Genomic DNA, 15,799 nt, shown 5'->3' with positions numbered 1-15,799 from the left:
TCTCTTAATGTGACTTTTATTGATTGATGCTTAGTGGGAAAGATTTTGCCAGATCTTCATTGAAAAAAATCCTGTCTTCTAAATTTTTCTCTGAAGCTCACCCTTTTGTTGTCAATTTTTCATACCTAAGTATTTAACATAGTTCAGAATATAAATTCCTATAGCTTATAAATGATTTTTTCAGTGTGTTTAATTTAAAGGTATTAATGGAATAGGTTATATTTTCTAATGATGTTAGGTGGGTAGTGTTGCCTGGAGAAACGTTGTCACAGAGTTAGAAGAAGCTGTCCTCCCTTCCTTAGAGTTTGGACAAGTGCTGACTTGTAGGAGCTTTGTGGTCGTTAAAGACTAGCAAGTGTCTCCGAATGCTGACTTGTAGGAAAGTACATCTCTAGAACATTACCTATTACTTAGCCATATTGCTTCTGTTGGTTTTGTTTGTTTGTGGGGGTTTTTTTTGTTTGTTTGTTTGTTTGTTTTTTCGGAGCTGAGGACCGAACCGAGGGCCTTGTGCTTGGTAGGCAAGCGCTCTACCACTGAGCTAAATCCCCAACCACCATATTGCTTCTGTTTAAAAGCAAATTTTATTTCACGTTTTCACAGTATTCCTTGATGTTTCCAAAGCAGTGGAAATAACCTTTCCAGTGGATAAAAATACACCTTGCACAGAACTTGCTTGCTTTGTCTTTTATTTGGTGATTACAGTGTTGCTTTTGTATATTCTGCCACATTGTATTAATTTGAAACCCTACTCCACCATTGGTGTTTGGGCTGTCCTATAGCAATTTTTGTATTATTTTTAGTAGGTATATTTAGACAGTCCCAAAGTGAGCAAGGTAGTATGTGCCTGTTTTCTCAGCACTTGGTTGATTGAAGCAGGAAGATTAGAAACTTGAGGCCAGTCTGGACAGCTATGAAAGCACTGTCTCAAAACCTTGGCGATGACTCCCGCACTGTAATGTCATGCCAAATAATGCCCTAACTCCTTTTTTTTTTTTTTTCTTTCTTTAAAACTTGTCCATTCATTCCCCACTGCCCATTTTTTTAAGACTAGCTTGAACTCCTCTACTTTAGTGGGAATGGGTATAAAACAAACGGGAGATTGGTAGGATGAGTAGTTGTAAAGTTCCTCATCTGTCTTTGGAATGCAGTGACCTATTTCCAAGTCAAGCTAATAGTCTCTAGGATATTGTTGAGCAGACAGCGACAAGGATAAAAGGCCATCCATCCATCCTTCATACTGACAGGGCTTTCTTCTTCCCTTTCCAAGACATGGTTGTCTGTATTCCTGGAGCTCTCTGTAGGTGAGAATAAGACTCTGCCTGTACCTCCGGAGTGTGAGATTACAGGAATATGGCTAGGATTAGAGGAGTGTGCTACCGTGGCCGCTTTACATTGCTAGTCTTGAGACATTCAACCCCCTCAAATATTGTTGATGCTTGAAGACTTAATGTAGATAAAACCCATAGAACCCATACAATTAAAAGACATGGGTATGAAGAGCAAATATGCTATATTTTTCTTTCTTCAACTACAGGAGCTGGTACTTACACTACCTCTTCATTGAGTACAAAATCTACAACCACGTCGGACCCTCCTAATATTTGTAAAGTAAAACCCCAACAATTACAGACCAGCAGCTTGCCTTCTGCCAGTCATTTTTCACAGTTAAGCTGTATGCCTTCCCTTATTGCACAGCAACAGCAGAGTCCACAAGTTTATGTGTCTCAGTCGGCAGCAGGTAATATTTCTAGGGTTGGTTATAGGACTTGTGTGCTCTTTTCCTCTCATGACCCTTTTAATGCTTTGGGTTCTCCCCCCGCACCCCCCCCCCCCCCCAATGTACTTCTTGACAAGAATTCTGGGACTTTTAGAAGGGTGTGTCTGTCTGTCTGTCTCTCCACTTTTGTCTTCTATATTTATGAGAAGTTAGTATCTTATAATGCTGACTTCCAGTTTTCACCTTAAAAGTTCTATCAGTACCATCTATTAGTGCCTAATATCTAGTAATTCATAAAGCACATGAACCCACAATTCTTTTAAGAATCTTCTAAGACTTGTATGCTAATCTATATTGACAGTATTATAGATAAAACCCTTGATTCCTATCGGCATCATTGTAAAAATATATTTAAAATATTTTTAATATATTTAAAATCTACACCAAACATTTTAATCACTAAATGCTAGTTTGTTTCAGTATTGCCCTGTCCTACTCTGTAATTTAATATTGGAGTGGATTTGCCGATTCAGTGATCAGGTTTGTTTCTTGTGTGAAATGTAACCAGTACATTCCTAATTGAGAACATATGAGAGCTTTTATTTTGTATGGCCCAGTAGCACCAAATATACAATGTTTTATTCTCATGCACTTTTCTACTAGAAGCTTTATGTCTTTTTACATTTATACTTCTCCAGTGTCTGTTTTCAGAATGTTCACATTTAAAATCAGCTAGAAAATCTTTTTTTTTTTTAACTGCTATAAGTAATTTGATTTATAACTTGGAAAATTCTGAAATTTAGATAATACTGTTTGTTTTTCCTGATGGTCTAGCTCAAATCCCAGCCTTCTATATGGATACAAGTCATTTATTCAATACCCAGCATGCGCGATTGGCTCCGCCATCCCTGGCCCAGCAGCAGGGCTTCCAACCTGGTCTGTCGCAGGTGAGCATCCTTGACATGTATATTTCTTGACACTTCTATGGCATTTCTATCTTGGGCTCTAGAATTAGATTCACTTAGGTTAAAATCCACTTTGAATTACCTTGGATAGGCTATTAGCAAAACTTGGAGAAAATTTTAATTCCCACAATACCAGAGCTTAATATACCAATATGCAACAAAACTGTTTTTAAAGCGTTATTTTTATGTCTGGAGTTTTGTTCTTATTTTCCCCACCTTGTGATTTGTGTATGTGAAGCTTGTGCCTACTTATTACATGTGCATTTTTTTTATTGCATTGCAGCCAACATCCGTTCAGCAGATTCCAATCCCTATCTATGCCCCACTACAAGGGCAGCATCAAGCCCAGCTGAGTTTGGGGGCTGGGCCTGCTGTTTCCCAGGCTCAGGAATTATTCAGTTCTTCAATTCAACCATATAGGTAAATTGCCTTAAAAGTTTGTTTCTATAATTTTTAATAAAACAATTGAAGATTATGCAGTATCTAGTATTAATTCCCTTTCCCAAACCCTATTATTATAAACCAAATAATAAGTGTGTACAATCTATTTTTCAAGCCTGTGCCTGGTGATTTCAACTATGCCTTGGATTCTTTTGTTCTTGTACTTTGTTCAGGTAGAATTTTCATAACCCATGAACTGTCTTTATTAGAGCTATTCTATCTAGGCACGGTAACTCACACTTAAGAGTCCCAGTCCTCAGGAGGCAGAGGCAAAAGGATCATTTGTGCGTTCAAAGCCAGCCTCAAAGCAATTAAACAAACTTTACTTTCTTCCATACTGGTCTCAAGACTATATGTGTAATGTCACCAAAGAGAAAACTAAGTTTGACTCTCAGTTTTGCAGAGAACATGTAAAATGTAAATAATTATTATAATAGGTAACATGTAAACTATTTGTTGTCAAGAATGGGCTTTTTCCTCAAATTTTTCCATTTGGAGTTCTGTTGCAAACAGGAATTAATCGTGAAACAAGTGGTCAAAGACCTTGTCTTCCCTCCCTAATTACTGATTTAAGAGTACTTGGCTATTTGGGACACAGGATTTTCACACTCTAAGTAAAATTAATGTATAATGTGACCTCCTGCTTAATACTTTCCTTAGGTCGCAGCCAGCCTTTATGCAAAGCAGCCTTTCCCAGCCTTCTGTGGTCCTCTCTGGTACAGCTCTCCACAACTTCCCAGCAGTCCAGCACCAGGAGCTTGCCAAGGCACAGTCAGGTCTTGCCTTTCAGCAGACTTCAAATACTCAGCCCATCCCTATACTGTATGAACATCAGCTGGGTCAGGCATCAGGACTAGGAAGTTCTCAGCTGATTGATACACATCTTCTTCAGGTAAGACTGCTTTCTTTTGGTGTTCTTACTGGGTTTTTTAAATCCAGATTCTTTTAGTCCCATAATTATAACTTACAAAGAAAAAATCTGTATGAGGTAACTATTAAAAGATATAATGGGGGTAGAAAACAAAACAAAGATACTCCTTTTCGTTTGTTTTTTTTTGAAACGGGGTTTCTCTGTGTAGATCATGCTGGCCTCTGAACTCAAGAGGTCTACCTACTTCTGTTTCCCGAGTGCTGGGATTAAAGTTGTGCACCACCATGCCTGGCTATAATACTCGCTTTTTAAGAAGATAATGTTGACACAAATCGCATGGGACTTGCTTCTCAGTTTTTATTCTCTTTTCTTGTAAATCTTTCTAGGCAAGAGCAAATCTTACTCAAGCGTCAAATCTTTACTCTGGACAAGTACAGCAGCCTGGTCAGACAAATTTTTATAACACTGCCCAATCACCAAGTGCTCTCCAGCAGGTAAACTATGGCATGGTAAATTTCCTCAATTTTTTATATTATTCTTTGTATTGTTTTGTTGTTATTTTTAGGTTTATATAGATATTTTCAAATTGGCACTGAAATGCTGTGGGAATCCTACTAGGTCTACTGGAGGTGAAAGATGCTTGACTTGTGTAACAGCCTGCCCCTCACTCCAGTCCATTCTGGATTTACTTGGCTTTTGTAAGCTGGGTTTTCTTTTTTTTTTTTTTTTTTTTTTTTTTTGGTTCTTTTTTTTTCGGAGCTGGGGGACCGAACCCAGGGCCTTGCGCTTCCTAGGTAAGCGCTCTACCACTGAGCTAAGTCCCCAGCCCCGTAAGCTGGGTTTTCATGTAACGGTTTATAAGAAAGGAAGCCATGCATATGGAAGTTAGAAAATCATTTATTCAAAAATCTAATGCAATGCCCATGAGTGCTGGGGTGAAAGAAGGCTCTGAGGTAGTTAATGCAGCAGAGCAGCACTGCACTGAGAGCAGCGTCTTAAATGCATGGGTATGATTAGACTTTGCAGTGGAAAGTGAATGTTCTCTTCTGGTATTATTATGCATGGTAGAAGGCTAGAGGAGGAAAGCAAGCCATTAATCTTGCTGTTGCAAGGAATGACAGTTTACAATACCATCTTATCATCAAGTAAGAGTTGTCTGTTTGAAAACTAAAAAGACCTTTTACTTAAACTCAGTTTGACCAAACCTGTAATAATATAGAAATATTGGTGGAGGGAACTTGAGCTATTTTAATGCATATTTTCTGGTATTTGATTTGTGCTCTGGGTGTCTTCTGAGTTAGTGGCCATTTCAGTTATGTGGTTTCTCCACCACAGTTAACATATACAATGGACTGTTAATCTAGACCTTCGTGTGATAATGAAACCACCAAATAAATACCTACCACATCTCTCCAGACTGTGCCTGTTGTTAAGCAACTTGAGGCTGTATATTGTTGTCACCTCTAATACAAGAACATAGTCAGGGCTGAATGACTGGGTGTAGTGCTTCATACCTTTAATCCCATCACCTGGAAGATAGAGGCAAATGAATCTCTGATTTCAAGCCAGTCATGACTGCACAGTGAGACCCAACTTAAAGGGGGAAAGCAGAGCTAGTTACTTATTTAAAAGATTTGTACATACTATGTATTTGAAAGTGTGTTTACTTACATTTTTAATTTAAAAATTATTTGAAGATCTCTGTTGGTATATATGTAGGTACACACACAAAATGCTTAAAGCAAATGGTTACTTTGCTTGTTTGTTTGCTTTTCTAGGTTACAGTACCATTACCAGCATCCCAGCTTTCCTTGACTAATTTTGGATCTACAGGACAGCCTCTGATTGCCTTGCCTCAGACACTTCAGCCCCAGTTACAGCACACAACCCCACAAGCACAGGCTCAGAGCTTGAGCCGTCCTGCCCAAGTAAGCCAGCCTTTCAGAGGGTTAATCCCTGCTGGAACGCAGCATGGCATGATGGCAACCACAGGAAAAGTAAGTGAGATTTGGTTTTACATGAGGTTAGTAATGTTTGTTTTGTCCGTCCCCCCCCCCCCCCCCCCCGAGCTGGGGACCGAACCCAGGGCCTTGCGCTTCCTAGGCAAGCGCTCTACCACTGAGCTAAATCCCCAACCCCTGTTTTGTTCTTTTTTTACCACTTTATAGTTTAACCATCATATATAGGATGTTAAGCATAAACACATTGCTGACAGAATTAGAGGAATGGTAACTTTTCTTCACAGATGTCTGAAATGGAACTAAAAGCCTTTGGGAGTGGCATTGATATCAAACCAGGAACACCACCAATTGGTGGTCGAAGCACCACGCCAACATCTAGTCCATTCAGGTAAGGTAGACATTTACATTTGCTTAGGAAATTATATAATAATTGAAATTTTTAAAATTCAGTTGTTAAAATCCTTAAGGTATTACCAGTCCTATGTTAAGCAGAAGTTCATGAGACATTTATTTTGTTAATTTTATTTAAAATGTTAACATTGCATTTTAAGAGCATTCTGTTACTATAAGTATAGGAACTCTCTCTTACTTTGCTGCTCTTAATAACATTACCATGTTCAGCCACTAAATGTGATAAAACTCCAAAAGTAAATGCCTTTAAAATCTAACAGCATTGTTTACCTGGCACTACTCTACTAACCAGTGACTTCTTTTCCAAGGGCTACATCAACAAGTCCAAACAGCCAGTCTAGCAAAATGAACAGCATTGTTTATCAGAAACAGTTCCAGTCAGCCCCTGCCACAGTGAGAATGGCACAGCCGTTTCCTGCACAGTTTGCACCCCAGGTAGGCAGATCTGAGTGGGAGTGAGTACAGTGCTTATAAGTGACGGCTAATCCAACTAAGGATGTGGCTTTATAGTCATAACATAGATGAGAGCAGTCACAGTGTGCACTTTTGAATGATAGCTTGTTTGGTTTTAAAAGTGAATGTCTGATACTCAAGTATAAATAGACAGATGCAGTAGTTGTTTAGTTTTAAAGCAGACATTACAAATGCTCAAGGTTCCCCACACAGCTCTGACAGTTCAAGTCCCGTCCCTTTTGTCTTTTTGGAAGAAGTTTGATTTTTCAGTGAAGGGTCCCAGTGCTTAAGTGTTCCAGGCCCACAGTTGGGGTTGTTTTTGTAGAACCTGCGCAGCTGGAGTGAGAGTTTTTAGGTGTTTTAAATAATTACAGGTGTGTGTGTTTCTCCTCCCTCTGCTTGCTGCATCCTGCTGAAGACTGGTTAAGATTAGTAACTCACAGACTAGAATTGGTTCCTAAGGAACCCATTTGTTGAGTTCCTGTAACCGTACCTTCAGATTATGTTCTGTATAGAAGTGTGCTTTTCAACAGTTTGTTTCCTTTTCCGGCTCCCCCTTAGAGTTTCCACCTGAAGTGCCATAGCATGCTTTGCCTAATTTTTCTGTTAAACTTTATGAGCATGGCCAATTTATTCTTTGTCCTTATTAATGGAATGGCACGATCCAAAAACTTTCACTGGCAGAGTGGGCACAGATTTACGCTGGGATAAGCCAACCTGGGCTAGGTGGCTTTTTTTTTTTTTTCCTTTTTCTTTTTCTTTTTTCTTTTTCTTTTTCTTTTTTTCTTTTTTTTTTTTTTTTTTTTAACAGTTCAATGTTGTATGTTTTGTTTTTTTCACTCAGATTCTCTCTCAGCCTAACCTGGTCCCTCCATTGGTAAGAGCCCCACATACTAACACCTTCCCAGCGCCTGTACAGAGGCCACCAATGGCACTGGCCAGTCAGATGCCTCCTCCTCCGCTGACCACAGGCCTCATGAGCCATGCCCGTTTGCCACCTGTAGCCAGGGGCCCTTGTGGATCACTGTCTGGAGTCAGAGGCAATCAGGCCCAGGCTGCGCTGAAGGCTGAACAAGATATGAAGGTTAGTACAGTGTTGCTGGCCAACAGAGCAAGATCTGTCTCTGAATCCTGTCTAAAAAAATGCCTCTGGCCCATGGCCATGTGTCCAGGCATTTGTCGTCTTCACCAGACCTAACCAAGCTAACTGCCTTTATTTGTCCCGCATTCCCATTTTTTTTCTCCCTTCCATCCTTACCTTTCCTCCTTTTTATGACCCCTCCCCCCTTTGCCACTATAGTCAGAAAACAAATTAACATTTTAAACTATTCAGACGGATTGCTTATGAATGAAATAAGTATTTGAGGGAGATCTGAGTTTCGATGCAGTATTTTCAAATATTAGAAAGAGGTAATATGGATTGTTTACTACCGGTTACCCTGTTTTGTTTTGTTTTTTTCTTTCCTTCCTGCCCTCCCTCCCCCACCCAACTTAATACATAATCATGATTATGTGAATTCTGGAATGGGTAAGACATGTTAGCTACCTTGATTTTTACTCCTTCAGAAATCATTTCAGTAATTTTCATCTTAAACTCCCCTCATCCTTTTTTGCCTGCCACCTGAGGTGGCTATATTCCACAATGCAATTATAGATGAAGAACTCAGAAAAGCACTTTGGGATCCTTCATGGTAAAAGACACAAATAATCATGGGTTTGCTGAGGCCGCCAGGAGTCTGTGTGGGGACAGTTCTTAGTATAAGTCTCACCCGTCTGCCTATACAACCAGTTGAGTTTGCTTCTGTAATTACTGTAGGGTTGACTTTAGGAATCTTAGCAGTTTTACTTGTCTTTAATCACTGCATAGCTTAGACCAGAACAGAGAAAAACTTAGTGCTTACAAGCAAGGACATGTGCACAGTAATGCTTTACTCTGAATTAGAAACATACTTTGTATTTTATATACAAGTTCCTTTGTATTTTTAAAGCTGAGTAATCCAACTTAGAGGTTACCCTTTAGGGGACCCCCTATGACACATCACTCAGTTTTGTTAGGCTCTGTCCCTAGGGTTTTCATCTGTTTGTTACTACTAAAAGTACTAGCACCAAAAGCTTTGCAGATTGTGTAGCCGTCTGCTCCTGGCTAATTGCCCCTTGATTTTTAAACATTCTTATGTTAAAATTGACATTAGAACATAATAATATTAATGGGTGGGAGAGTATAAATTTCTTAAATTGTTTGAGATTTTTAGATAGTATAGGTTTACCTATAGAACATGAAGGAGCTCTTGTGGTTTTGTTTTTGTTATGTGCAAAAGGAATAGAAAGTTAAGTTTAATTGAATACAGTATAGTACTATAATTTACAGATTAACGTAAGTATATTCTGTGGGGCACATTGTCATTGAAACTGAGATTATTTACCAGCTCAGAATGTGGTAGGAGCGATCAGAACTTAGTGATCAAGTGAAGTTGTAGTTACTAATTTCTGATGCTCTTCCCCTGCAGAAGAGAGCTGTGGGAAGAGGACTCAGCCACAAGACATTTGGTCCTAGGTGTTGGTAATGCCACAATATAAGTGCTTCCTTTTCATTTTATTGTAGACCACATATTGATAACTACAAGTTTTAAGTGTTACATTACATGTATGTTTTCAGATTTTGCAAGCAGCCTCCCCGAATAAAGCTTGGTATTAGTGAGCTGTTCCCAAAAAAAGATATAAACCAGCAGCAATGTGTATTTTACTGTTTATAAGAGGGCAGACGCTAGAAAGATGGTGGGGGGTGGTCTTATTTCAGGTTTCCTTTTAAAAATCACATAGAATATTTTCAGAGCTAGGAAGAAGCCTATGCATTAAAAACTTGAAAGATCATTTGGGCCAAACAAACTTAGGGAAAACTGATTTTTGTGATTGGTACAAAAATTTGAACTGAGATTGATTTGACAGGCTTTGGTAACGGTAGATAACGTTGCAGTATTTTCAGTTCTTGTTTTCTTATTTTTAAAGGCAAAGCAGAGAGCAGAGGTTCTTCAGTCCACGCAGCGGTTCTTCTCTGAGCAGCAACAGAGCAAACAGATAGGAGGCAAAGCCCAGAAAGTGGACAGTGATACAAGTAAACCTGAGACACTGAGTGACCCTCCTGGTACCTGTCAGGAAAAAGTAGAAGAAAAGCCACCCCCTGCACCCACCATAACCACCAAACCTGTTAGAACTGGACCAATCAAACCTCAGGCGATCAAAACCGAAGAAACAAAATCATAAAGGCTGTGGTTTATTGAGGGTGGGTGGGCAGGGAAAGTGAAGTCAAATAATGCCAGCAGCCACGGGGTGAAGTGATCTGTGGCACTGTCCTGTGAGATACACAAGGGGCATAGAGCATTTTACACTGACAGCTGCTACACCGATTACAACAAGGCTCCACAGGCTCGCACCTCCCGTGTAACATTTGCATCTTCGGTTGGTTTATATACAAGTGTGCAAACAGTCTGTAAGTGCGCACAGTTTAATCTTAAGGAGCATGAAACACCAGAAGTAGGAGAAGAGTGATAACCACAGAGTAGCTCAGCTGGACACTGGGCAGTCCCATTGCCCCATCAGCTGTGGTTCTTTTGCTCCCTTGTGTTCTTTGGATATGTCTATGGCATTTCTAGGCTTGAAAGTAAGATGATGCTATCTGGTGCTGGATAGAGGAGCCTTATTTTTTATTATGGCAGCTTGCTATTTTTGTAACATGGTGATTTGGTTGAACACAATAAAGTACAGTAGTAACTGATCTCCCCTTCTTCCTGGATGAGTGAGCAGATGATTAAATGTTGGTGTCAGCATCCTTGAGCATATTCAGATGAGCTTCTGCTTCTGTTGAAAAGGATGCTGTGTTTGATTGTGGTCCGAAGCTTTGAAGCACTACTTGGCATCTCCTTCCTTGGAGGTCTCACTGTTTAAACGTAACAGATTTGATAGCTTGTTGGTAAGGTGAGGTCCAGCTTGTCTCCACTAGGTCATCTTCATGTGAATCCGGTGGTTATACGGTTTTGTTTTAGGGATATTTCATTTTTTTAATAACGGTTTTAGCTGACATTCATGGAGAGAATGAATCCTTAGAACTGTGCCACTAGTGAAAGGAAATCCTGTCTAGAGTATGTTTCTTTACAAAGCTGTGTCACACACCATCCTTTGGGCCCTCTGCTGGAAAAGTAGAATCAAGTCTCAAATAATGCCTTTTAAATTGTATCCTCTAGTATTATAGATGTAGGACAGTACTGTATCATACCTCTGTGGATGTAAAATAGCTTGTACCTGCTTTATGATACGTAGTAGTGACCGTGCTTTATCAGAGCTGTTTTTAATGATGTTGCTCAGAATGTTTTCTTTCCAGATGATGATTGAGAAGCTAATTTAAAAAAAAAAAAAATGGTGCCAGGTACCACAAGAGTAACAGAACTGTGCTGTTTTCTGGGGTTTTGTTTTTTTACTTTTTTTTTTTTTTAATGGAGTGTGCTGGATGTCTCTACAGTTTTGTTCAGATGACTGCAGAACCTGGAAAAGCTGTTGCTGCTGTTGATGCATAACACACTGCTATTATTGGTCTTTTTATATAAATATAAATATATATATACAGATATATAATTTGAATTTTTTGAAACTTTAGCTGTGCTGTCAACTTTGGAAAAAAGTATCCCCGTTTACTGTGTTGAGTTGGCACTGTACAGAAATTAACAGCCATATTGGTCTAGAAATGTTGAACTTAAGTTTTTTCCATTTGTACAGGGGTAACGCACTGTATTAAATATGTAAGGTCTTATCTACGTGGGTTTGATTACAAAAACTAATAAAGTATTCTCTAAATAATGCGTTTTGGAGCTTCTAATCCATTCCAGAATCTGAAGCAAGGAAGACTTGTTAATATCCCAAAGACCACAGCCAAGAGTACATTTACAGTTATCCAAAGAGGTGATAAAGACTGTTCTGGGTTTATGAATCTTAAAGCTTATTCAGTCAAATGTGGTGTTGAGGAGGATAATACTTAGAGCTCCTGTTCTTGGGGTGATCAAACTTTGATGCAGAGTGGAAGCAGGAGGATGATCAAGAGTTAAAGGTCATTCTCAGCAAGTTTGAGGCCCATCCTGGACTGTATGAGACCCTGTTCTTGGAGAAAACCTAGGGAGACACTCATGCCTATAATCCCAGCACTTAGGAGCTACAGGCGGGCAAACCTTCTAGACGGTTTTAGCAGAGCCGGTCACTGAATCAATATATTTGTCTAGATACTTTGCGGTTCTTAAACATTCAAGGACATTGGCTAAACTTTTAGGTCTGTGGTTTTCTAAAAGTTCTGGCTTAGTCTAGGGAATCGGGAGAAGGGTGATGAGAGGGTTAGAAACTCTGCTAAGGGGACTGGGGATTTAGCTCAGTGGTAGAGCGCTTACCTAGGAATCGCAAGGCCCTGGGTTTGGTCCCCAGCTCCGAAGAAAAGAACCAAAAAAAAAAAAAAAGAAAGAAAAAGAAAAAAGAAAAAAGAAACTCTGCTAAGGAAGGTTTGTGTAAATACAGCTTACAGTCTTTACTCCAGAGCAGCCACAGCTCCTTCAGCTGCTCCTTCCTGTTAAAGCAGGGTCTGGGGCTTTTCACTTATCTAAGAAGTGAAAGGATGATAGGACAGGATGAGGGTAGATATCATTTTAAAAGTTCTTTTGGGGGTTGGGGATTTAGCTCAGCGGTAGAGCACTTGCCTAGCAAGCGGCAAGGCCCTGTGTTCGGTCCTCAGCTCCGAAAAAAAAGAAAAAAATAGTTCTTTTCATGTAAGTTCTGAGCTGGAGACAAGATCTAAAAGGTGAGGTGAGAATGTATTATAGGTTGTGAGTTGAGAGTACCAGAATGGAGCACGTTTTGGTGTTTCCTAATAGTTCAGTCACCAGTTGGTTCACTTTTCTTTCTGGTACTACCATTGTATATTAGTTAATTAGCATTGAGTTTTGCATTATGTAAGCAGTCCGACGAAAATGTAGTCCTTCAGAACAAGTATCCATGTTCTTTCTGGTCACGAATGTGTCGCTTTGGTATGGCACCTTTGACTCAGAGGCCCTCGGGATGAAATGTACTGCAAAGTTTCAAATGTGGAGAGGTTGCACTCCTGCCTCTCCATGAAACTGAATCAGAACCAGCCAGCTGTGTGGGTGGTAGAGCACAGGAGGGCACAGGAGAGGAAAAGAAATAATGGGGCACTTGGAAGTGGAGAGTCTACTTCAGGGCTTAAAGCAAAAATAAAGGGAGACTCAACATCTTCTAAAATATAACTGAAGGGGAGTTAGTCTCCCCTTCTCACTGTGCCGGCTTAGAAGTGCAGCCTCTTAAATGCAGGAACTGGGTCTGCACCTTTAATCCATAATCTGAATCATGCAACACCACTTGGAGCTTAGTTTAAGCAGTCTACAGTGACTTCACAGCTTTCATGGTACCTGACAACACTTGCCGGGTACACATTACATACATACATACATACATACATACATACATACATACATACATACATACATACATAGTATCATGCAAAGGTAATAACAGGTCTTTGTTCTGAGGATTGATCCCAGGTTTCTTGGGATTGCTCAGAAGAGGCTTCTTTGCTGCTCTTTTCCCATCACCATCCCTCTTTAAGACAGCTCTCATTCTCAACCCTGTCTTAGAAAAACAAAAGCCAAACAAAGATACTATATGTCAGCTTCCCTTCCTGAGCAGACCGCTGCTGTTTTCCGTATTTAACAGATATTTTACCCAAGGGAGTAGAACAGACAGAAACCGTGGTGTTTTTATATCAGTAGACTCTGAAGTCCCCACTTTACTCTATCCACTGTCTAAAGGAATGGTCTCCCTGGAAATCACTGCTTGGAAACAGCTGGGAACGATTAAGCAGTGCAGGATGTCCTCTTGCACAGCACAAGAAGCACTGTCCACCTGGAAAGTGCAGCCCAACTCTGAAATGGGTCAGGAACAGAAGAATGAATGCCAGAGGTGGGCTGTGACAGGTATGAGTGGGCCATCAGTCACCACCCCTAGAACAGTCTGCTTCGGACCGCTTTCTGCATATGCCCTCAGACCTTTAGCACAGCCTCTTAGCATTTCTTATAACCACATTATATTGGCAGAGAGTACCTCTATGAAGGGACACCCAACTTGTTTGTCCATGAGCTCAGCTGGTGGGAACAGCGTAAAAGGAGTTCTGTATTCTCCTGTGTGTGGGAAACACTGGCAGGACTGCCCAGCAGCTGCCATTGTGGCAGGGGAATGGAAGGAAAGGCAGGACTACTCCAAACGGTCCCTTCTTTCCTGGCTAGTCGGGATCTAGAAGAGGAAATGACTGCTTACCTCTGTTCCCCTAACAAGTTAACAAGCCAAAGATAAGCAGAAGCTTAACCACCTCAGCAAGGAAGGAGGAGAGAAAGTTGCTGATTTGTGTATTTGCCTGGTTCTTCACTTTCATTTCTCTTCCTGTATGCTTTCCTATCTATTCCCCCTTTTAAGTTCCTAGTCTATCCAATAAATGCTTTAGCCATCTTTCTGTTCTTAGTATGCGTATCATTGTTTGTATCTGAATGTCTGGCTTTTTTCAGTTCATGTGTTATGGTGGTCCATTTTCTTCTGAGTAATAGTGGGCTTTGAAACCTCAAAGATATTATGGATTATGGAAATGCCAAGAGTGGGCCATAGATAGGAAAGGTTTAAATGAGGCTGGAACATTGGAGGATCTTTTTTTTTTTTTTTTTTGATTTGTGAAAAGGCCATATGGAGACCTACAACTGAGTAAGAGAGACTGCCATTCAACTTTCCTACAAAGGAGGAAAGGAAAACATACTGCAAAGCTATGTGTGACCAGCAGAGGCCACTAGAATATAAAGAGCGAAGCTGATGGATGGAAGCAGTTGTTGATTATTTACCCATATGGGCCACTGACAGCATGAATCCCAAACTCAGCTGACCCTCTTCCCTTTCCCCCAACACCCCACCACCTTGACTCCAGAAAGAATCCCAATGTTTGTTTCGTCTGCTATTTTTTTGTCCCTTGTGTTTAAGCTTTGTTCTTATTTCATGTGTATGAATGCTTGCCTGCTTGTATGTATGTGGATATTGTGTCTGCCTGGTGCCTAAAGAGACTCCTGGAGGGATTGGGGATTTAGCTCAGTGGTAGAGCGCTTGCCTAGCAAGCGTAAGGCCCTGGGTTTGGTCCTCAGCTCTGGGGGGGGGAGGGGGGACAAAATAACAAAAGCGACTCCTGGAACTGGAGTTAGAGATGGTTGGTGCTGCTTTGTGGGTGCTGGGAAACAAACAATGCTCCCCTGACAAGATCCGCCCGTGCTGGGGCTGGGGATTTAGCTCAGTGGTAGAGCGCTTACCTAGGAAGCGCAAGGCCCTGGGTTCGGTCTCCAGCTCCGGAAAAAAAAGAAGCAAAAAAAAAAAAAAAAAAAGATCCGCCCGTGCTTTTAACACCTGTCCCTCCCTGCCTCTGTCTCTGTGTGTGTGTGTGTGTGTGTGTGTGTGTAGTCCCACTACAGACAGTCATTTCAGTGAGTGTGTGTGGAGGCCAGAGGTCAGCATCAGGTATCTTCCTCAGTTGCACTTCACCTTATTTATTTGCTTAATTTGAGACTACGTAGCCCTGGCTGGCCTGAATTTACAGACATTTGCCTGCTTGGGATTACAGAAGTGGTCTGTAATCCCACTGTGATTGACTTTCCCCTTAGTTTTTTAGATAGGATCTCTCTGAACCTGGCTCTCACCTGATTCTGCTAGACTGGTTGATCAACAGGCCCCTGGGATCTGACTGTCTCCCCACCCCAGCCCCCAACACTGGCCTTCCAGACACATGATACTGTGCCAGCTTTTTAAGTGGGTGCTGAGAATCCTAAATCAGGTCCTGGGGGTCCTAACCCGGGCCCTGACACGTGATGGAACTAGAGGGCAAGTTCTAACAATATACCCTACAGCA

At 40.7% G+C, this 15,799-nt stretch overlaps 1 pseudogene across 1 annotated transcript in view; it reads left to right on the top strand.

Moving 5' to 3' along the window:
* The window catches only part of Prrc2c (proline-rich coiled-coil 2C), a 69,473-nt pseudogene extending 57,801 nt beyond the window's left edge, over window positions 1-11,672 (top strand). The window contains 10 exon segments of the transcript NR_111961.2: window positions 1,538-1,741; window positions 2,555-2,667; window positions 2,969-3,105; window positions 3,787-4,018; window positions 4,384-4,491; window positions 5,776-5,994; window positions 6,243-6,346; window positions 6,678-6,804; window positions 7,667-7,906; window positions 9,829-11,672. The product of NR_111961.2 is annotated as a proline-rich coiled-coil 2C (transcript).
* The last annotated feature ends 4,127 nt before the right edge of the window (window positions 11,673-15,799 follow it).

Source organism: Rattus norvegicus, chromosome 13 (assembly GCF_021556685.1).
Source record: "Rattus norvegicus strain SHRSP/BbbUtx chromosome 13, alternate assembly SHRSP_T2T, whole genome shotgun sequence".
NCBI lineage: Eukaryota > Metazoa > Chordata > Mammalia > Rodentia > Muridae > Rattus > Rattus norvegicus.
This window is presented reverse-complemented; position numbering and strand designations above follow the sequence as displayed.